The sequence below is a fragment of the Drosophila takahashii genome, chromosome 2R (assembly GCF_030179915.1).
Source record: "Drosophila takahashii strain IR98-3 E-12201 chromosome 2R, DtakHiC1v2, whole genome shotgun sequence".
Lineage (NCBI taxonomy): Eukaryota > Metazoa > Arthropoda > Insecta > Diptera > Drosophilidae > Drosophila > Drosophila takahashii.
Window position 1 is genome coordinate 6837560 of NC_091679.1, and position 16108 is coordinate 6853667.

Consider the following 16108-nt stretch of genomic DNA (forward strand, 5'->3'; position numbering starts at 1 on the left):
CCAACCAGCAAGAAGCCTCAACCGACAAGTCGGTTACATAAACAAAAAAACGCACGGTCTGTCTCTTCTTATCTTAATCTAACTCACCAGAACCACTAAAATTTCTCGTGGACACCGGTTCCACCTAATCCTTCGTATATCCAACCCTTATTCCGCAAAGCGCCATACAAAATTTAAAAAATAATGTCCGTATCACAACGGTCCTGGAAAGCTATTCACTAACCCGAACTGCTAATTTACCTATTCCAGTGGAATTTAAAGAACAAGGCGAAATTCAGTTATTACTTTTCAAATTCCACCCATACTTCGATGGCCTCCTAGGGATGGATTTCTTGACAGACCGAAAAGCGAAAATAAATATTGAAGAACTCAAACTCGAAACCCCATTTACATCAATTAATATTAGAACGGAAATTAATAGAAGTACTGACGAACTTTTTATCCAACCCCAAAGTAAAGCCATAATAAAACTACCAGTCAACCTTGGTGAAGGCGATTTTCTCTTTAATTCTCTGGAGATAGACAGTAATCTTTCTGTTTCTGGGGGACTCTACACCGCCTCGGACGGACATGGTTTACTCGAAATAACTAACAACTCTGAGACTAGGCAGATCCTCTGTCTCGATCAACCACTAAACGTGGAGCCATATAACAAGGAATGTTACGATCAGATAAACGGGGTAACGCTTAATCCAAGTTACCAACAGATCAGGAGAAGTCTTAATGAACACATCCCTACGGACCATTTAAATAACGAAGAAAAACAGGGATTGCTTAAAATTTGCAATAAAATTTCAGGACTTATTTTACGACGACGCGACACCTCTCACATTCTCCAACACCGTTAAGCACTCCATCCGGACTACCGACAATATCCTCGTTCATGTTAAAACGTACAGATATCCTTATATACATAAGGAAGAGGTCCGCAAGCAAATAGCAAAAATGCTCGACCAGAATATAATAACAAACAGCCATTCCCCTTGGGGCGCCCCTGTTTGGGTAGTCCCTAAGAAGTCGGACTCATCTAGCGAAAAGAAATGGAGATTAGTAATAGACTTCAGGAAACTGAATGACAAAACTATCACAGACAGGTACCCAATTCCCAATATTAACGACCTTCTTGACAACATTGGCAGGGCAAAATATTTTTCCACCTTGAATTTAGCGAGTGGGTTCCACCAAATTCAGATGGACCCTCGGGACATGGCCAAGACAGCTTTTTCGGTAGAGAACGGACACTACGAATTCATGAGAATGCCGTTCGGGCTAAAAAACGCCCCAGCTACATTCTAAAGGGTAATGGACAACGTACTAAGAGAACTAGGATGGGACATTTGCTTGGTCTATCTTGACGACATAATTATATTCTCGGCTTCCCTTCAGAAACACTTGATGGACATAAACTCCGTATTTCAGAAATGACGTCAAGCGAATCTGAAAATCCAAATCACCAAGTTCAATTTCCTGAGGAAGGAAATAGATTTTTTGGGACACGTTATAACACCGGACGGTATCAAACCAAATCCCGACAAAATAAAAAGCAGTAAAAAAATTTCCCATGCCCAAAAACGACAAAGCAAATAAAATCCTTTTTAGGTTTGTTGGCTATTATAGGAAATTTATAAAAGACTTTGCTAGAATTACGAAACCTATTTCCCGACAGCTGAAGGGTGGCAAATCCGTGAAATTTGCAAAACCCTCCTAACGAACAACCCGATTTTACAACACCCAGACTTCCACAAACCATTTACTTTTACCACAGACGCCAGTAACTTCGCCATTGGAGCCGTTCTTTCTCAGGGCCCCGACGGGTCCGACAGACCAATTTGTTTCGCGAGTAGAACCTTGAACGAGGCAGAAACTCGGTATTCAACAATTGAGAAAGAGATGCTGGCCATAATCTGGGCAGTTAAGTACTTTCGGCCATATGTGTATGGCAACAAGTTCAAGATCATTACCGACCATAAACTCTTGGTTTGGTTGCAAAATTTCAAGGGCCAAAACCCGAAACTCCTCCGATGGGAACTAACACTTTCCGAATATGACTACGATATCGTCTACAAAAAAGGTTCACAAAACGTCATTGCGCATGCTTTAAGTAGAATCGAACCAAACACACTTATCAATGACGGTAACCCACATATTTTAGCCGGAATTCCGTTAGCTAAGAAGGCACTTAACACATTTAACACGCAGGTTATATTTGAAGTCGGACAGATCTCCTCGGTCGCGGTAAGCACACCATCCACAAATAATCACAGATATTTTGAAACCTATTTTAATACCCAACAAAACCTTAGCCGTTCACTCGTCCGACGAAATTTTTGAAGTAATACAAGAAGCTTACTCAAAATATTTCGCGGACTCGCAACTGTATAAGGTTTGCAGGTGTCTTATTGTTCTCCACGAACCTCTTGACCCTGAGGAAATTAACAACTTGATAAGAGATGTACCAGCATCTAAAAAGGGAAATCTATGTACCTCAATTAAAGTCTTTAATCTCCCAGAATATTCGAGATTGCGAAATATGTCTCACCCTTAAGTACGATAGGTGACATATATACTATTAACAATAATTATAACTTAACAATTATTGACAAATTCTCTAAATTTTCTCAAGCCTACCCACTCACCAATAGGAACTCCATACTTGTTACTAAAGCTTTCAAGACCTTCTTTTGCCAAAAAGCCCAAAAAGTTAATACTTGACCAGGGAGCCGAGTTCTCTGGAGCCGTTTTTAAGGACTTCTTGGCACAATACAAAATAGAACTACATGTCACTTCTTTCCAACAATCAAGGAGTAACTCGACAGTAGAACGTCTACATTCAACCTTAACTGAAATCTATAGGATAATTCGAATTCCAAAATACATTATACCCCGACCTTAAAAGGCACATGGAGGATGCTACAAAAAAACGAACAGACCGCCTAAATGAAAACAGGATAGACCCTTCTGACTTACCGATTGGTACTTCTATTCTCCGCAAGGAAAATAGGAGAAATAAAATAACACCTCGGCTTAGTAAACACAAGGTTTTACTAGATAGCGGGGTAACATTACGGACTATACGAAAACAGAAACTACACAAACAAAAAATTAGGAATGCGACATTACAAACAGTTGACTCATAAACTACTTTTGAGACTTACTCACAATATAATTTTACAGATTGACCCTGGGAACTACTCAACGGTTCGTTAGTGAAATCCTGGACAATTATCAACCCCTTATAAAAATCAACTTGGGAACGGCGAGAGTGGTGAAGCCCTTTAAAATTTTTAGTCACGTCATACAACTGAGCAAATATGAAGACTCGGTTATTAAAATACGTATAGGAAACGTACCTGACCAACAGGGCCTTGAAGAACTGAAACTTACATTATACCAAAAATTAGCTCAGGTTCAACAAAGATTAAAATCCTTACTTCCTAACAATAGCAGAAGTAGACCAAGAAGAGGATTAATTAATGGGTTAGGCCATGTAGTGAACGTAGTCTCGGGGAATATGGACGCCTATGACGAGGAAAGAATAAACAAGGAACTAAGTCTCTTACGCGATTCCGAGATTAACACTAATTTCCAGAAGGAAACACTTGTAAGATTCGAGGAGACAAATGAACATATTAACAGGGAACAGGTACTTATAAGCGACTTTATAAACTCGTATCAAAATAAAAAATTTTAAAGAACTAGATGAAGAATATAAGAGCATCCAACTCATTCAATATATAGATAGGATTAACTTCAATATAGACTTACTCTTCAATCACTTAAACAATATTGCAGAAAGCTTACTATTTGCTAAATTAAAGTTAGTTCCAAAATATTTGTTAAATTCGGTCGAATTTGAAAAAATTAATGTGCTTTTTTTAGAATCCACCACTCTTAATAAAACACTCATATTCCACATCAAAGTTCCAATTTTGTCAAAAGAATCTTATAATTTGTACCGTCACTACCAATAAACAAAACTATGTATGTAAATTTACCTAATGTTATAATTAAGAACGACCTAGAAATCAAGATAATTGAGACACCTTGTATAAAAGTGGGAAGTACACACATTTGCGAGACTTCTTTGACACCCAATAATACAGAATGCCTTTACAACCTGCTGGCAGTGTTGGGAAAGGTACTGTGTTTTTTTACCTAGGTAAGGTAAAAGGTATTGGGCAAAAATAAATACCTAGGTAAGGTAAAGGTACTTCAATTTCCCAGTACCTAGGCAAAGGTAAAAGGTAAATATATTGTTGTTTTATTTTTTATAAAAGCTGAGCTCAAGGAACCGAAAAAAACAAAACAAAAAACAAACAAAGTTCCATATTTGTCTTAGCTTTCATGGCCTCGTAGTCCATCTAACCGCTTGGATGAACCTTCAAAAGTGGTTGAAATTAAATCCAACTATTTATAAATATAAGCTTAAATAATTGTGTGTATATATTTTTAAAACACGCGGCATGAATAATTGTATGCACGTATCACTTCATTAATATATTTATGAAACCCTCATGTACATATTTGGCGCGCAAAAATTCCGTATGTAGAAACATTGACTATATGTATATTGTGCATATGTATATGCCGTTTGTATACGTACATACGGCATTTTTGCGCGCCAAATACACTTTGGTTAATGTAGTGATGGGAACATACATTCGTGCACAAAATTATATAAAATAAAACCGCGATTAGTTTTCATTCTCAAATATGTACATTAGGGCGGTCCACATATGTATTGAAATTTTTAAGGTCCTACTCTCACCCGCTTTTACGGTGCGCATTCTGATATTCAAGGTATACCAAAAGACAATTTGTAAAAAAATCGTGTTTTAGGGTCTGCGAATTGGTTTCAAAGTTTTTCACCCATTCGCACTAGAGGTGGAGAAACATCGATGTTTTCGATGTTTTAATAGGCAAACATCGATGTAACATCGAAAAACATCGATGTTTTTCCACCTCTAATTCGCACTGTTGCCTTCGATCGAAAAGTTTTTCTGATCAAGGTGGCATAGATATCAACAATTCAGTTGATATTTTACTCTCCTTTTTTTTACCAATTATTCCAACGAAATTCATAATTTGACAAGACAAGAAATGGGAGAGCGATTTTTTTGTACATTGCACTATGGTCCAAAAGTCGATTTTTTTGGCATAAACTCTAAAAATTGAGTCACAGACTTCAAACTTTACACATTCTGTTTTTTTACAAAGAATAGTATGCAAACAAATTTTTGAGTCTGTGCGACCACGCCCTCTTTTGCCTCCCATACAAGCAAATTCATAATACTACACTGTGTTATAAAATGTAACCTTTTTTTAAATACCTCGATGAAATCTTAAAAGTCCTATTTGCTTTAAATAATCGCGCTCAAAATGTGCTCTCGAAAAAATTTTCACACCCAAGGATTCTAAAAAAAAGGATATTAAAGTTGGAAAAAATCTGTTTTTGGCAAACTTTGAACCTATTTTGCAGACGAACGGATTCTTCGTATGTAATGTAACTCAAAACATTTTAAAAGTGCAACTCTGTATCTTTCAAACCTCACACTCACAATAATTTTTGTAATTTTTTTAACGGAATTATAAGCAAAGGGAGACATTTCCTTTTCTTTCTCTTACGAATGCTTAACAAAGAAAAATTCAAAATAACTACTTTTTTAAATTTATTTTTGATGTTTTATCATCTTTTAAGTGGTAATTGATAATTTTTAGAGAAATGCAATCCGAAAAAAATTAAATTTTCGCTTGTTGCTGCGCCAAATATCCTAGAGATCGCTGCGAAGAAACTTTAAGGTCCCTGAATAGTGTGGAATTGCGTGAAAAGGGGGACGAACGGGGAAAAGGTGTTTATTAGCGCTGAAAAACGACATGTATATGTACAAACTGGCGTACTTAGTTTTTGTGGGCAGACGTCGGGTCGTTAGTTTTATCCCACTAAATACAGGGAACAAATTTTAATTTTCTATAAAAATACACATAAATTGGAAATTAAACACAGGTCGAACACTAAGATTACACATAAATGTACTATACACACTAAATATTACATAGCTTGATCTTTCATTTCCATAATTTACTTAATTTAGTCGGGACAAAGAAGTTTTTTTTTTTTGCACAAACGTAAAGAAAATATTATGGCGCCAATTTCTTAGTCCTAAGCAGCTTATCGATTGTGTACTTTTGAAAGCTCATAAAAAGCGTTAGTGTAGCTTTTAACGCTTTTTTTTTATGTTTGTATATGTATGATCTATTAACTTTAAGAATTTAAGATAAAAAATACAAAACATTAACATAAAAATTTCGACTTTATGCCAAAAAATCGGCCGCTCGGACCATAGTGCATTGTACATACATATGTAAGTAATGTGTATATGTACATATCTCACACATAAAAAAAGGCATAGGCTGTGTGTGCAGATTTCCTGTCGATTTATCATCGAATTTTATTGTTTTATTAACACACAACACGCACTTGCCGTCCGGGTTAAAAAATTTGCCATTTAATATTGTTGGCAACACTTTCTCGTTTAAATTTTCTTTTTCGGCCATGTCTGTCGCGCAAAGTCAAATTGTTTTGTGCATTTGAGAAAATTGCAATGCAAAGGTAACTTTACAAAACAAACATGAGAACGGCTAATTTCCAATGACTTTTAATGCTGCGTTCCGACTATTACAATTTCGAAACGAAACGATACAATGACGTGTAGATGTGGTGGATTTAACTTATTTCAGTGTCGCAGTCAGATGTGGCTAGTTTAAATCAGAGCAATGTTTAATACCTATGTAAGTACCTTAATAATTCCAAAGGTATATACAAATTTGTAGCTAGGTAAGGTAAAAGGTACTCAATTATTTTTATACCTAGGTAAGGTAAAAGGTACCACTAAATTGTACCTAGGTACGTACCTAGGTAAAAGTATCTAGGTATGTCCCAACACTGCCTGCTGGACGATAAAGAAGCGACCTGCAGCACAACGAATAGAAGGCACCAACCACAAATCTTCGTTCCTTTAAAAGGGTTGTTGGTGATTCTCAACGTGGAGAATCTAAACATTACTTCCAACTGTATCTCGAGCAGGATGCTTATAAAATACGATAATTGTTTTATCTCCGCTAATGGGACAAAACACGTCGAGGCCGCCACCACAATAATCGATGAGATCGAAATAAACATTCCCCATGTCCAGAAGTTAACAACAATCCCAACGAACGAACCCATAAACCTCCAGGCATTACACCTTAGTAATCTGGAAAATGGATTGGCAGTCACCAACATAGAGGAAAGAACCACCACTCACCTGTCGATTATCTACATCCTCATTGCACTATCGACAGTGTTGAGAAAGGTACTGTGTTTTTTTACCTAGGTAAGGTAAAAGGTATTGGGCAAAAATAAATACCTAGGTAAGGTAAAGGTACTTCAATTTCCCAGTACCTAGGTAAAGGTATAAGGTAAATATATTGTTTTTTTTTTTTATTTTTTATAATTTTTTTGTTTTGTTCAATGTAATCATTTAAACTTAAAATAAGACTAGTTTTCAGTTTTTAGTCGTCTTAATCAAACAATATCTTTTCATTTCATTTAAATTTAAATGTTTTAATTTTGTGCATATATTTTTAAAACACGCGGCATGAATAATTGTATGCACGTATCACTTCATTAATGTATTTATGAAAAGATTATGTGCACATACGTGCACAAAATGATATAAAATAAAACTGCGATTAGTTTTAACTTCACAAAACAAACAATAGAACGGCTGAATTCCAATGACTCTTAATGCTGCGTTCCGACTATTACAATTTCGAAACGAAACGATACAATGAAACGATACTACAGTGTCGTAGTCAGATTTGGCTATTTTAAATCAGAGCAATGTTTAATACCTATGTAAGTACCTTCATAATTCCAAATGTATATAAAAATCTGTAGCTAGGTAAGGTAAAAGGTACTCAATTTTTTTTATACCTAGGTAAGGTAAAAGGTACCACTAAATTGTACCTAGGTACATACCTAGGTAAAAGTATCTAGGTATGTCCCAACACTGACTATCGATCCTGATAACGGTGGTTGCCTGGATCTTTAAAAGGAAGGAGATAATTTTCTCACCCATTCCGGCGGACCACATTGTCACTCCCACCATACCTTCGTTATGGAGAAGGATTGGATCCCAATTGTCTGTTTTGATTTCCATATTAATTTATGCAGATAACGTTTCTTTTATGTTATCATGCATTGTCTTTATCCCTTTTGCATCGTGGGACATGGGTGCATTAGGCTGGACTTTTTTAAGGTCAACTGAGCTCAGCATCTTGAATGGTAGGTTTCTGTGTCCAAAAAATTTATGCGAAAACCGAAAAATTGTATATCAATGGCCCTAAAGTTTCGCTAAAAATTTAGTGTAGAACTAGGTATTTACACCATTCCATTTCTTGTCAGATTTTAACATGTCAACTTTTTGGTTTCGCTCGAATAAAAGAGTCAAATAGAAATTTATTTCATGAAAATTAACAGTTGGACGTAGCCTTGCCTGTAGAGCTTCTGTCTCCCGACAAAAAGGACCGAGTTCGATCCCCGACCCACCATTTTTTTTGTGACTCACAATAAAATAGAGATTCTATTTTACAATTTTGAAGATTAACTATTACTTTTGCGCCAATAAAAATTTTCGTCAAAGAAATGCTGGTTTAGGATACAACGATATTGACTATTATTTTTCAGTGACCGTAATAGTTATAAGTTAAATGCTAAAAGTCATTGATTATTCGTTATTATATTTATTTAAGTTGTAATTGTCTCCCAACGATTTGAATTTTATTAAGATTAAGATACTTTTTAAAATACTGTCAAAGTATAAAATCAAGTCTACGGCATCTAGATGAATCTGAAAAATGCCTAATAAACTTTAAAGCCGTTGCGCACCGACTAAGACTAATTATTTTTTACTTTTTCTATCTTTTATGGATCAAGGATACAAAAAACCCATATATGAAGGGGTGAGAGCATGGCCTTAGAAATTTCATACAAAATAAGTCCACGATAGGGTGCATACACACAAAAAAAAAATTGTTAAAATCAACTGTAATAATTGTCAAACAGGCCCCAACCAGAAAAATTGTCAATTCTACTAAGTAAATAGTTATTCCACAACAACAAAATACACACAATTAGCAAAGACACACACCCAAAGCAAAAACAAAATACACGTAACTATTTTAATAGTTACGTAACTATCTTTGTTGGTCAATTTTACCAAGCAAATTTTTTTGTGTGTAGTCCACCAATTTCTGTATTAGAGTATTACATAGCACTCTTCTGTTGTTATATCGCTCTTGCAATATTTTCCATGCTGTCGAGTAATTATTTTCTATTAGCGACAAGTGATGGATTAACCGTTCGGCCTCTCCATTCAGGTTTGTTTTTGAATACCACATTTTTTGTATGATGGGATCTTCTTGAATAAATCATGAAATTTTTGCCATTGTAAATAGTTTCCATCAAATTTTAGAATTGTTATCTTAGGCAGCGGCAATGTTGCCGTCGCCATATTCTTTCCTCCACCGAATGTCACTTGATAGGACACTATGGCGTCTTCGGCCATCAGGTATCGGGAATCGTCGTATCCCAATTCCTTTGGGTTTTTAACTTTTTTTGAATTTGGACATGAATGTTTCTAATACACTAGTTTACAAAATAATATTCTTGGTGTGCTCCCCAGCAATTGATGGCAAATTCTGTTAGTGTTGGACCCCTAGATCACGAAAATAGCATTAATTTTTTTTTCGATGGCACAGTTTTTTTTTAAAGATTTTTTAAAGTTTGAAATGTTAAATTTCGGACTTTTTTCTTCAAACAATTTACGGAATTTCTAAAGGAATATGGAGTTAAGCACATCCGGACCGCTGTTTACTCGCCGCAATCAAACGCGGCCGAGAGAGTAAACCAGTCAGTCTTAAATGCAATTCGAGCCTATTTGGAGAATGGTCACCGAGACTGGGATCTGTATTTATCGGAGATTGAGTGTGCACTCAGAGGAGCGGTTCATCAGGCTACTGGGGTATCTCCATATTTCGCTCTGTTCGGACAAAATATGTTTACCATCGGGGCAGATTACCAACTGGCGAGACGTTTGAAAGCGCTAGAAGATAACGAGTTGTATGTCCTGCCAAGAGAATCGAGGATCGCACTGATGCGCGAAGAAATCCGGAGGAATTCCCACAAGGCATACGAAAAAAGCGCGGCGGTATACAATCGGAGGTCAAGAAATGTACAATTTGCAGGTATATAGAAAGAACTTCACCTTAAGTAATTTCGGGCAGAACTACAACGCCAAATTCGCGAGGAAATTCATTAAGTGCTGAATTAAGGCAAAGATAGGGAACAACATGTACGAGACCGAGACATTGCAAGGGAAACCTAGTGGAATCTATCACGCGAAGGATTTGAAACAGTAAAAAAAAAAAAAGAGAAGAGGCCTACAAGCGACCCACGACGAGCCCTGGAAGAGAAGGTATCGGTGAGAAGGGTTTGCTGCGATTATGTACTCACCTGGTTCCCGCGACGAGATCCCAAGTCATTCAGTGGCCATCCATCCCAAAAACCAAAACAAACACAATCAGATGTTCAGCTGGAGAAGAAGAAGACATCTCAACAAACATCTCCCCAAATAATCGAGTAATCGGGAAAACCAGGGATACCAAATGGGTTTCGTGTCCAGTGTGGGGCAACGTCGAAATTGGAGTCGGTTGGGGCGAATTCAAATTCAAACGGGACGAATGTCGGTCAAAGGGACATTGACCCAGAATGTAGGGAGAAGGAGACCGTAATCGGCATGGGGTTGACGGAAGACAAATGGCCGACACGAGATCAGTCTAGATTCAGTGTCGGCGGCGCGCAGTCGCACGGGTCATCCATCAAAAAAATCTCCTTAAGCAGTCGCACGGGTCATCCATCAAAAAAATCTCCTTAAGCAGTCGCGATACGAGAGTGGCCATCAGTGCCTACAGTTTCATAATTTCAAATAAAAAATACGCAGTGCTAAATAAATAAAAGGAATGATCCCCGGTTCAAAATATTGTTTTTCGACGGCCGCCGAAACGCAAGGACGGTCTCCGAAGCCGGACTGGCTAAGACCCTGCGGTGAGTCCGTTCTGCAGTAGTGGGGGAAAGAAGATAGGCAATCAGGAATCCCGTTTCAGGCCAGCAAAGACGAGACGTGGTGGCCAGGTTTCGCTACTGGAAGCCTGGCCAATTAATTTTTATGGGCATCCCGGATTTGCTGAGGTTTATGTAATCACCGGATCCCGTGCCGCTAGAGGTTACACAACCGGAGGATCCCAACCTGCAATACACGCCACGAGGAATATCCGCGAAAGGGGAACCGACTCCAAGAGGGGGGGTAATCTTGTCCAGCATTCAACGGAGTAGCGTGTGGCGAAGTTACATCACCAGCCTGAGCGCGGCCTAACACCAAAAGATTGTTATTTTTTATTTTGTGTCGTGTCGTCCCTTAGTTTAATAATTAATTTAATTTTTTATTTATTTATCATAAAATTTGGGAGGGAATTTTCATCAATAACTTAACTTATTATTGCACATACTTATTATTTCTTATACATATTATTGCACATACTTATTATTGCTTACACATATTATTGCACATATTTTATCTGATAAAATATGTGCAATAATATGTGTAATTTATCACGAATTTATCGCACCATATTTATATATTTATTTATTTACTTAGTTATTTATCTATTATTATCAAAATTAGTTAAATTATCCCAGTTATTGCTCACTTCTAGTTTTTTTTTTGGTACACTGATATCTTTGCTTATGTCGTTTTCACTTATTGCTCCTTCGGAGCGAGTCTTGGGGTTTTTAATTACCCCATTTCACAAAACAAAGAAAACCAAAATACAGCCGCGATTGTACCGCGGATCCTTGTCAATCCCACGGGGAAGCCAATCCAGTGCTCGCGTCGAGTAGACTGCGGGTCATTGAAGTCTGGGATCCACCAAGAGAGCTCTTTAGGTAGGGACCGAAAAAGCAGACATCCAATTAATACATACCAATCCCTGAGTGGGACTATCGCAGCCGGCGGGCGGTGGTTGATGGGTTCCCTTAAGGGAAGCTGAGCCAAGTCTGTAAAATAGAATTAAGTGAATAAATTGTCTTGATATGTATATGGTATAACTTGTCTTTTAGAGGGGGAAGGAACATGTAGACTGTCCTAAAAATTTCCTGCGGTGGCCGGTCTAAGGGGAAGTCGGAGACACCTACGACTGCTACGGTTGGGTGGGAGCGCTGAGGCTTCGGGTTTAGTATCCGAAATCCCAAGATGTGTCCGAAGGCGTCCTGTGACCTGGAATAGATTAAATGGTGGGTTAGTTTCGTTGTATATGTATGTTTTGTGGTCTTGTGGCTGTTCCTCAATGTTTTGGCCAGTTGTAAGACCATATGTTGTTGCAGCGTGTAGTGTTGCAAAGTGCAAACATCTGTTTGTTTATTGTTGCGTGTGGGCAGGGCTGGAGTACCTACGCCCCAAGTGCTCTGAGCTAGCCGGCGCTGCCCACTCGCGGACACACGTCGTCCTATTTTGGGACATAACAACTGAGTACTAGGCTTATAGCGAGTTAATGTTTTAAATACCAAATTTATTTGTAAAGGCCATATCTCGTGAACCGATTAAAATTTTTTCTTTGCAATTATGTAGCCATGAACCCAAGGAACTAAATTGACAAATCACTTTTGCGAAGAAGTACACATTAAAAATCGAAAAACGAGCGAGCATTTTTGGTATTTTACCGTAAACCGGCCATATTTCGCAAATTAAAGCCATCTAAACAAAAATATGAAAATTTTGATCACATGCTGGCAGCAGGCTTAACAACAACTTTAAGTTTGAATTAAATTGCATTAAAATTATAGTTTCTAGACTGGTGCATTATTTTTCCAAAGGTTATTACCTTTGAATTTATAAAGGTTATAAAGGTTAAATACATATTTCGTTTTGTATGCGTCTGTATAATGCTTCAAACAGAACTAAAATCGCAAAAACCACATTAAAAAATATTTAGTTTAATGATGGGCCTCTTTTTTTGGCCAACATTTTTTCAGAACTTACATCGTGGTTTATTTGTGTTGGTGCTAAAAGTGTTAGCTCTGAATTTTCTTGTATGCCTTAAAGTAAAATCTTTATCGGTATGCCTGGATTCTTCTAGGGATTTCAAAAATATATCAAAATATCAATATATCAATATTTTTTGTAAAAAAAATATATTTATGTCGTGATATTTAATTAGCCAAATATCACAATATCGATATTTTATTTTTCGATATTATTTTATATTTGCATTTCATTCTCTCATCTGTGCACAAAAAAATTAAGCTTGTTAAAATTTATTTCGGTGAAATTAATAACAAGAGAGAACGCTATAGTCGGGTTCGTGTCCCGACTATCTAATACCCGTCACTCAGCTAAAGGGAATGCAAACGCTATACTCGGGTTGGTGTCCCGACTAATAATCGTAACTCAGCTAAAGGGAGTGCGAGGGAGATAGATATATAAATTTTGATTGCGTATAACTTTTTAATGAATGGTCCGATTTGAAAGATATCTTCTACATTTCGATAGGTATAAATATGCACAACAAAATTGCATTTATACTTCTCGGAAATCTTTAAAGGTGTGGGCGCCAGACACATTTTAAAATCGTTAGTGGGCGATTGTGGGCGTTAGAGGGGGCGTGGCACTCGGCTGAAATAAACTTGCGCTGCGTAGGAAGCCCGAGAATATGCGTGGAAAATCTCAACCTTCTAGCTTTTGTAGTTTCCGAGATCTCAGCGTTCATACAGACAGACAGACGGACAGACGGACATGGCTAAATCGACTCGGCTAGTGATCCTGATCAAGAGTATATATAGTTTATAGGGTCGGAAACGATTCCTTCTACCTGTTACATACCTTTGCACGAATCTAATATACCCTTTTACTCTACGAGTAACGGGTATAAAAACAAACTAAGTGCAAACTTTTTTTGAAAACTATTTAAACAAGTGGGAATACATCAAAAATGTTATCCCACTTGAAAAACAAACACTTTTATGTGTGGAACTAATAAAACAAGAAATTTAATAAAACGTATTACAGGGGGGGTCAAAAGTATTTTCACAAATTTAAATGTTAACTGTACTCATATTTTAAACTTATAATATAAACTTTTGGTACTTCAATTCCGTTAAAATGACACAAAAATGTTCTTAACCCATTAAGACCCCTTCGAAAAGTGAGCAAATTTTGTGAAAGTCGAATTTTCAACTTTTTTCCTGGGGCTTAAAACAAAAAAGTTTTGATGCAAAGTTGTTCCCCACTCAAAATTAATAATTACTGCAAAAAAAAATTTCGAAATATTTTCCCTTGTATTTTTTATGATTTTTTGAATGGAGACATCTCAGTAAAATTTTCTATGAAAAGGAAGAAAAAGCGCCTTAAATAGCTATTTTCAAAAAATCATAAAAATACAAGGAAAAATTTTTTGAAATTTATTTTTTTCTCTGCAGTTATTATTAGTTTTGATTGGGGAACAACTTTGCATCAAATTTTTTGTTTTAAGCCCCAGAAAAAAAATTAAAAATTTGACTTTAAAAAAAAATTGCCTAATTTGCTCACTTTTCAAAGGGTGCTTAATGAGTTAAGGAAATTTTTGTGTCATTTAAACGGAATTGAAGTGTTCTTTCCATAGGTGCCAAAATGCTTATATTATAAGTTCAAAATATGAGTACAGTTAACATTCAAATTTGTGAAAATACTTTTGACTGGGGTTGTATATTGTTTATACTTTTCCAGTGCTTTTACATTAATTTTACATTTATTTACGCGGAGAAAATTTTGAAATGCAACTGACGAGTCGCGTTTGCATCCATTTACCGTTTAACGCGCCCAAATCCCATACAAAACTTGTAGGCGAACGTGATGAGGGGAGGGTGGAAATTTTTCGAGTTACAGGACTGGAAAGTGAAATTTGTGGTATATTTAAGCAGTATTAACCAGGCATGAACATTTTTCTGGACCCGAAACTGATAAGAGGCTGATAAGAAGCGGGAAATATTAAAACCATTTATTTTTGATAATTACATGAACTTTATTTCGTATAGATTGGTATTTGATATATGATATATGCCAAATGATCTGGCAATAGTTCAGAATTCCGAGGATGATCCAAGCGCATAAAGGGCAGTAGCAGTTCGTTTGTCCAATGGAATGGCTCGGCTAGAAAGGATCGGAAGCGAAATATTGGTCGTTGCAGCGCAGCCACATGGGCTTCCCTGTCTTCATGATCTTGACGTTTGCTTCGCATTAAGGCGACCTCCTGGTTAGACCGTAGATGGCCATTCCATATTCAAATGACACACGTTGGCACATCTCCCTCTTTCTTGCGCACAATGTTCTTGTAGGCGTTTCTGCCCCGTATCAGATTCTGTTCAGTGACGTGCCGCCGCAGAAGCTACTGCTGACTAAATGACTGTTCAGATCCATATATATGAACGCCTTCTGCAGCAGATCCTTTTCTTTCTGCCGTAATAAATGCTCAAGCAGCGTAACGTGGGATGTTGTTGCTTTCATCATTGCAGCAATGTTTCCACGCTGTTCAAATGCTGTTCTGCGATTACAATTATCAATAACAAATTATTTAAATCCATTGTTTACTTCAGCTCGCAAATGACAATAGCACAACAGCTGTTTTCAGACGCGTTTGCCAATGGAAACACCTCACGTCCGGCTATCGCGTTGCCAATCGAAAATACACAAAAATACCGAAAAAAACGCATAGTGGAAAAACGCCTTAAGAGCCCCTTAAAGTCCGTCAAAATTGGAATGGCGGACTAACTGGGAATTTTTCGGAACGTCAAAACCTTACGAACCATTCGTTCAACGGATGGTGGATAAATCTATGTGGGAAGAACCTATTACAAGTACATAACCCAGTCGGATGTTCTCTGTGAGAATCTTAGTAGTTGCGAAAAATCCCAACTGCTTCCAACGGATGGACTCAATGGGAAGAGTGTATTACCTACCGACTGTTATATAGAATTAGT

General features: G+C 37.1%; 1 long non-coding RNA gene across 1 annotated transcript in view; it reads left to right on the forward strand.

The window, feature by feature from the left end:
• Nucleotides 1–16108, forward strand: part of LOC138912332 (uncharacterized) — a 143472-nt gene that overhangs the window by 107058 nt on the left and 20306 nt on the right. The window lies entirely within an intron of this gene.